Source organism: Syngnathus scovelli, unplaced genomic scaffold (genome assembly GCF_024217435.2).
Source record: "Syngnathus scovelli strain Florida unplaced genomic scaffold, RoL_Ssco_1.2 HiC_scaffold_50, whole genome shotgun sequence".
NCBI classification, from domain to species: Eukaryota; Metazoa; Chordata; class Actinopteri; order Syngnathiformes; family Syngnathidae; genus Syngnathus; species Syngnathus scovelli.
Genome location: NW_026061604.1, coordinates 5,665 through 13,853, shown reverse-complemented (window position 1 = coordinate 13,853; position 8,189 = coordinate 5,665). Strand labels below are relative to the sequence as shown.

At 47.7% G+C, this 8,189-nt stretch overlaps 1 long non-coding RNA gene across 1 annotated transcript; it reads left to right on the top strand.

Moving 5' to 3' along the window:
• The first annotated feature begins 6,915 nt into the window (after window positions 1-6,915).
• LOC125969807 (uncharacterized) lies at window positions 6,916-7,613 on the top strand. The gene is made up of 3 exons (XR_007481724.2): window positions 6,916-7,218; window positions 7,303-7,373; window positions 7,510-7,613. It is a non-coding gene; the product is annotated as an uncharacterized lncRNA (long non-coding RNA).
• The last annotated feature ends 576 nt before the right edge of the window (window positions 7,614-8,189 follow it).

The window sequence follows — 8,189 nt, the reverse complement described above, 5'->3', positions numbered from 1 at the left end:
CAGTGTGGGCAGTCAAGTTAACATATGTGATTATCCTGCCTAATATGTTTATCACAAATATGTCACTAATCACTAAAATGTTTATTTGTTTATCACAACACCTTTGGACCTTCAGCAATCGATTATTTCCCTTCATCTACATAGAGACAGAACGATGGTGTTATAAACATCTCATTCATTTCACCAAATAACTTCACGCAGGTGGATAACGGCCGTCTCGGTCACGCTATGTTGCGTGATGCAGTTTTGAAGAACTAAATGCATTTATTCAATGAATAAGTCAAGCTAGATCTATGTTTATGATGTTGTAAGTTACGGTGCCGATTGAAGTTGAGTCCGAAGCCAGTGGAAAACAGCGCTGCGTTTGTGCTCTCCAGGTACAAATGTTGTGATCTCTGACTGACGACCGGGCGAGACTCGAGTAAGAGATGTCCAAACGAGCTCCGGCAGGGCGGGCCAAGGCGGAGTGAACGGGCGCCCTTCAGGCCGCCAATGACGAGCTGAGAGCCAAACTGATGGACGTCCAGTTAGAACTTCAGCAGGAGAAGAACAAGGTGAAAACCTCAACAGACAGACACTGCCTGCCTCCCTGCCTGCCTGCCTGCCTGCCTCCCTGCCTGCCTGCCTGCCTGCCTCCCTGCCTGCCTCCCTGCCTGCCTGCCTGCCTGGCTCCCTCCCACCCTCCCTCACAGTTTTCCCGATGTAGATTTGACATGCGTGTGCCATGACTGTATCAGCCTACATCAACAAATGCAGCGAGGACGTCAGCACCACTAAGAATATCATCACCCGGGGCAACCAACGACCCTGGATGACTGAGGAGGTACGTCAAACGCTACGAGCGCCATGACTGTGTCAGCCTACATCAACAAATGCACCGAGGACGTCAGCACCACTAAGAATATCATCACCCGGGGCAACCAACGACCCTGGATGACTGAGGAGGTACGTCAAACGCTACGAGCGCGGAACTCTGCCTTCAAGTCTGGCGACAAGGAGACACTGAGGACAGCGAGAGCCAACTTGAACCGTGCCATCAGGGTAGCGAAGCGAGACCGCAGTCGAAAAATTCAGGATCGTTTCCACGATGCCAACAACAACAGGAGTATGTGGCAAGGCATACGGGCGATTACAGACTACAAATCATCAGGAAAAAACAGCCTCACCACGCTCCACTGATCATCAACAGCTCAGCTGTGGAGGTGGTCAGCAGCACCAAATTCCTGGGGGTCCACATCACAGAATACCTCACCTGGACTATGAACACTACGGCACTGGTCAAGAGGGCACATAAGCGCTTGTACTTCCTGCGGAGGATGAGGAGAGCCCACCTGCCCCCACCCATCACGAGGACGTTCTACAGGAGCACCATAGAGAGCATTCTGACAAGCTGTCTCTCTGTGTGGTGTGGAGGCTGCACCGCCTCCGATTGGAAGAACGTGAGGAGAGTGGTGAAGACAGCAGAGAGGATCATAGGGGTTCCTCTTCCCTCCATTCAGGACATTTCATCTCAGCGCTGCATGTCCCGTGCCCGTAACATCATCCATGACCCATCACACCCCCACCATGGACTGTTCTCCCTGCTGCCCTCTGGGAAGAGGTTTCGCAGCATCCGCTGCAGGTCCACCAGGTTCTGCAACAACTTTTTCCCTGCTGTCATCAGACTGTTGAACACTAGAACTGTTGAGCTCTAAACTGAACATTCACAGAACTGTACTTTATGACACTACGGACCTCTATCTTGCACTATCTCGCACTACCAACTTTACTGAACTTGTATAAACCCTTTAAATAGAAGTTTAATACATGGTTTAGCATTCCTCTGCACACTCTTGAATACTGTTATGCCTACTTGCACTATTGCATAATTATCACTGCTGCACTTTGTACTTATATATATATATATATATATATATATATATATATATATATATATATATATATATATATATATATATAGTATATGTATATATATTGTCATGTAACATGGGGGGTAAAGGTGGTGCAAATGGTAAAATATGGATTGTTCACAGGAATAAATTGGCAGAGCTGAAATTCCAAATTTGTCCAAAAGATGGCGCCAGACCAAAACATGAGACCAAAAAGGGGCCACAATAAGCTAAACTAGTTAAAATAGAAATAAAACAGGAACACGGTGTCGGATTGTGAGTCACGCATGGAAGCACAAATGTGATTTTTACTTTTTGATTTCTTTGCTTGGTTAAAAATGTATTCTGTAACAGCTTAAAGCAATATTGTTAGTCAATTTGATCAAGAGGCCCGCCACTATGAGAATAGTGGCGTGACATAAATTGTTTGGAGAAGCACAAATGTGATTTTTACTTTTTGATTTCTTTGCTTGGCTAAAAATGTATTCTGTAACAGCTTAAAGCAATATTGTTAGTCAATTTGGTCAAGAGGCCCGCCACTATGAGAATAGTGGCGTGACATAAATTGTTTAAAGAAATAGATCAAAGGTTTGGATTTTTATTTCAGAGTTAATTGAAGCGTAACTTTAAAAAGTTATTTTCATGAAACAGGAAGTGAAGAAAAGGGGAAGTGAAAGGCTTTACCAGGGGCTAGCTGTACATTGGTGGAAAGTAATGCATGGTCAAGGCGGAAACATCTGCTGAAGGACAGCAGGTGTACGAGCGTGGGAAAATTGTCCAAACCCTATACAGCGTGGGAAAACTGACCAAAATCTATAAGGCGTGGGAAACTAGGCGGTCTTACCCTATAGAGAGGATATAGGTACCAGACAAGCCTATAAAAAGTCCTGCAGGAGCAGCTAAGAGGCTTTTTCCCCCAAAGAATACGTGAAGAAGCCCGAAGGAGCTTCAAGATTTTTCCAGAGTCCCGGGATCTTTGTGTGAGACGCAGGATCGCTGGTCCGAAATTAACTTGGATTTACTCCAAAAAATTGGACTGGACAACTTTACAGGAGAAACTATGTGAGGGAAAACGACTTTTATGTATTTTAGCGAGAGTGGGGAATAGTCATCGGGCCGCCGGCCCCCTCGAGGCCAGCCTGTTTCTCTAATTTGGATTTTAGAAGTAAGATCGAATTGATCACTCGACTTTGCTTCCACCAAAAATAGCACGCAGCTGGTATCTACCTTTTCCCTCTTTCATGAACTGTGTTTTGCAATCGAATTGTTCTGGGATTGAATGATTTTAATAACACGGGTATCAGTGAGTGAAATTGTTCGGTTTCTGGAGTAATTGAGATTTGTAATTCTATTTCATGTTTCTTCAATAAATGTGTTTCGTATATTATTTACTTGGTTGTGCTCTGATTTGTACTGAATGTGCAATCGATGGTTTGGGGTTGATTTGACGATTTGATTAATGTGCGGGGGGTTATTATGGTATAACATAGGACCGTAATAAATAAAAGTAACATCAGACAATTGTAGAGAATTGAATAACTTTCGTAGTTATTTGAGACACGAGTGAATTTCAATTCATTTGAAAGTTTGCTTCGTCTGAATAAATTAACGGAAGTGTTTAAATTGGATTATTAGTTTGGTGTAGAACTGAAAGTAATTTAATTATTTGAAGGGCGCAGGCCCGTTCCCCCTTTTGACGGGCCGCGTAAAACGTAACTCCGAACATGTTAGAGAATTAAATAACTTTCGTAGATATTTAAGGGAAGAGTGAATTTCGTTAAAAGTGAATTCGTTTGAAAATGTACTTCCTCTAAATAAAATAACGACGATGGTTAAAATAGATTATTAGAATTGGTGAAGGATAAAAGTATTTCGATTGTCGGTCGGGCGCGGCCCAGTTCCTAAATTTGTCGGGCCGCGTCAAAAGTTAAACAGGACACGATCGAAAAATAGACTTGTCTTCCAACTTAATTACTGGGCAAATCTAAATAGAGTAAGACATTTTTATTCGTTTTAAGAAAGTTGTTACTCTTTTTAAAGCAATCAAGTGGGGTGAAGCACTCCGACAGTTAAGTGCTAGATTTACATATAAGAAGTTAGAATTAATAATATAAAGTGCATTAATTTTCTTCTTAAATGCTATTATTGTCACACTTTTATTAATTCGATTCTCTTTCGAATAAACAAGTTGGTCGGCTCGCTGCATGAGCGACCAAGTGGAACGGATCCATATCAACATTTACTTCGGCCTTAACTGAGGCCTTAACAAAGACATCTAAAAATATCCGTAACATCATAAGAACTTCAAACATTAGCGGGGAGCCATCAATACGATGCGGTCACTTCGAAGTCTTGCCTCGAATTGAGTTACTCGGCTCGAGCTTCGGGTGACTTGAGAGGGATTGGCGTCGTACAGAAATTAGATTGATTCCGGTGGAGTTAATTTAACTCTGGTGGTTAGATTACGGACGAATCTCCGAACCCGGCTAAGACAAACCCGTTACCGGGAAGCCGGGGGCACCTTATTGAAAGAGATGCGTTTGACAATATATTTTAATAGGATATGTTACTTCTATTCAACTGCAATATAACTACTTTGTTGTAAGACGTATGCAACGAAATTTCGTTTTGTATGCACCGTGTGCAGACAAGATGACAATAAAGTTTGTCTAAGTCTAAGTCATGTCAGGTCAGCTGTCTGGAGAGACAGAGAAGTCAGGACCTGCGGGCGGAGCACCACCGTGCCACCGCCGCTATGACGGAACTCAAAAGCAAACTCCATGAGGAGAAGCAGAAAGAGTTAGCCGTTACCAGGGAGACATTACTGCGGCAGTATGAAATGGAGCTGATGAGAGTGATCAAAATCAAAGATGGAGAGATCCAGCGACTGAATACCTTGGTCCTCAGCCTGAGGGACGACTCCATGGACAAGGTGATCCGCTCAATCCGTGTCTGACTATCCGCACGCCACGTCGGGCTCCGATGCGGCCGCTACCGTATTGTGTAGCTTGTCCCAAGTAAGCGGCGCTCCGTTGCGGTCTCAACGGCCCGGTGTGGCGCAATGTCTGCTCAGGTGAGGAGCGGGGGCGCTTTGCTGGCGGAAGTGGAGGAGACGCGGCGGTGTCGGGAGACCGAGCGGTGTCGCCTCCACCAGGAGCGCGGAAGAAACCCTGGCAGCGGCCCAGCAGGCCTGGCAGTCCCGAGCGGCCGAGCTCCGATCGGCTCATCACCAGCATCGGGAGGAGCTGAGCCGAACCAAGAGAGACTGCGAGAGGGAGATCCGCTGACTGGTAGGACTGATCAGATGCGCGGTGCGTGGCTATGTTCCCAATTTCGTCGTATACCTGCAGTGCAATGACACCTAAGGCATTCTATTCTATTTCACAGGAAGAAAATGTCCGGTTGCTCGCTTCGCTTTTGTCACAGCAAAGGTGTTCTAGTCGATTCAAGAAAAAAATTGGCCGGTTGCTCTCTTTGTTTTTGTCACAATTCTGGCAACTGAGTTTGCCCGCCTGCCTGAACGCTCCCCGTTTGTACATCCAGATGGATGAGATCAAGCTGAAAGACAGAGCGGTTAGTGTTTTGGATAAAGCCCTGGGGCCGGCCACGTCCACCGCCTTCAGCTGCAGACTCAGGCTGCCGAGCAGCAGATCGCTGCCCTGAGGGATTCCCAAAGGGCGGGCCTAAACTACCCTGGAAGTGGGGTGAACGCCGCTACTAGCAATCCTCTTCATAGCGTAAGCCACCTCATCACACACTTGCAGTACGCATGACTTAGTTCGTTGCTGGGGGAAGGTAGCACAAAAACAGTTTTGAACTTTGAACGAGTGGTTGTGTGTGTGTGTTGCGGGGCGTTTTCAGTCTCAGGAGGATCGGGACACGCGACGGTTTCATCTGAAAATCGCTGAGCTCAGCGCAGTCATCAGGAAACTGGAGGATCGAAACGCCCTGCTTTCTGAAGAGCGCGATGAACTGGTAATTTATTGACGGCACGCTTGAAGGTTTGCGCTACGTTTGATGCGCGCCATCCAGCGAGGCACCCATTGCGCTTGCTTATTAGTTGAGCGGCGCGGCGAGTCGGTTGCCTGGTAGATGTCTTTTATTGGGAGCCAATGCCACGATTCCGTTCAAACAGATGCAAAAGGAATGGATACGTTCTGGCCCGCGTGTTGTGCGTCTTTCACATCCTGCACTTCATGCTTGCAGCTAAAGCGACTGAGAGAAACAGAAAGCCAGTTTCTGCCACTCCTGTACAAAAACAAACGCCTGAGCAGGAAGAATGAAGAACTCTCGCTGGTGCTGTGTCGCCTTGAAAACAAAGTGCGCTTTGTCACCCAGGAGAACGAGGAGATGGCAAGCTTGGTAAGTCGACGTGGACAACGGCGGCGTGCCAACAGAGTCCACTGCATTTGTGTTCCACAGAGAAGGCCTAGTTCGCTCAATGACCTGGACCGTGGTTGCGGCCAGCAGGACGGTGAAATGGAGTTCCTTCAAGTTGTGGAGCAGCGGCACATCATCGACGACTTGTCCAAGGTCTTCAGGCAGGCGACTCGGTGCACGTACGGCTGCGCCGCGCTCGCTCGCTGTCGCCAGGAAACCTTTTCCGTCCAAAGCTTGGCCGGCGGCCGCCATCCAAAAGATTGGCCCCTTAAATTCCGACCTTTCAAGCAGGAGCATTGTGCGCACGCGTTTGAACACGCTTTAGACTTGTTTTGCCGTTTTCAGCAGCTCAAAGCTCCCGTTTTGTCAGCGCCTTTGCCACTCGCTGTGCGCTGAAAACGACGGACTCGCCCGGCTGCTCAGCCCGTCAACCATTAGCCGCGAGCGCGACGTCATTGTCCGTAGGCAGCTAGCGGCAAAATGCACCCTGTTAGAGTTGCGCTCGCTCCAACTTATTTTGGAAGAACCACACGGGAGACAAGTAAGTTCTTTTGGACACCTGCAGGTGGAGAGTCCATCCGTTGTACGAATGAAGTCTGACTCTCGGCTCCTGCACGAGCATTTTTATTAAGAGAAACAGGGTGGGTGTAAGCGTGGATTGAATGGAGAAAGCCCTTGACCTCTAGTCAAAACATAGCAAGGGGTGTTTTACAACTTTGTGTAGGAAGTTGCTATCGCTTATGATAGGGATAAATAAGGGATAAATAATATTATTTATTACAGGTTGCAGTCAAAGTCAAAGCAACATAATCATACGATAAAGATAATCTGGAAAACCCTGACACACCCTGTAGTTGTCACTTTTGGAAAAGACGAGCGTCCCTCCAATCATCGCCGGTGACGTGTTTTTCAGGCTCTGGAGACAGGAGCTCATGTCAGAAATGTCATTGTGAGTCGCGTTTGTTTCTGCGCCGGAGCCGTTCGTTCCCTTTGCATCCAAAGAATCTCAAAGGGGGATTATTTGTGTCGACAGGAGAGAGATTTGCTGCTACGATACCGACGTCGAAAATCTCTGAGGAGGAACAAAGCGTGAGGTCCTGCAAGGTGAGTCTGTTTGTTTGCGGCTGCTTGGTGTTGCGCAAGATGAAATGGCCTTTTTCTCGCTATCGTTCCTCTCGTCGATTCATCGTGAGGTGTCGCTTCAGTTTGTTCAGAGAGATGTTTGCTTCCGCGCCCGCAGGTCATCGAAACATTTTACGGCTACGACGAAGACGTGTTGGTGGACTCGGACGGATCGTCCTTGTCTTTTCACACCGACAGAACCCCCGACACGGAACCCGAAGAGGTAGCCCGCCATTTCTGCCAGCGTATTGGCGCCAAACATTCCTCTTCAGCCTGGAATCGGACTCGTCTTTGCGTCGCGGGTGCTTTGTCGCCGGTCTGACTGATTCTGGTACTAGTGCTGTGTTGCATTGGTGTGTGCATGAGGAGGCGGAGCTTCGCTACCGCCAGCTGACGCAAGAATATCAAGCGCTGCAACGAGCCTACGCTCTGCTCGCCCAGACCAGCGGAGGGGACTACGACGCCGAGAAGGAGATCAAGGTGGCGCCCCTTCCCGCAACCCCCCGCCGGGTCGCAGCCTCCCCGTTCTCACCCAGCCTCGGGTGTTCTCTGGTCTGAAAGGAGGAGGAGGAGCCTCCCTCCTCCTCCTTTCAGACCAGAGAAAAGCTGATGGTAGAAATGGGTCACTATCAAAGCAAAGTAGCAGATCTGGAGTCAGCGCTGAAGCAACAAGGACAGGTAAGCTCATCAATGAGCACACCTTTTTCTCAGACAAAATAGCTACATTCTTCAGTCACTCATTCGTCTGGCATTACTGGACCAACCCCCCCCCCCTGAACGTGGCTGGGAAAATGCGGA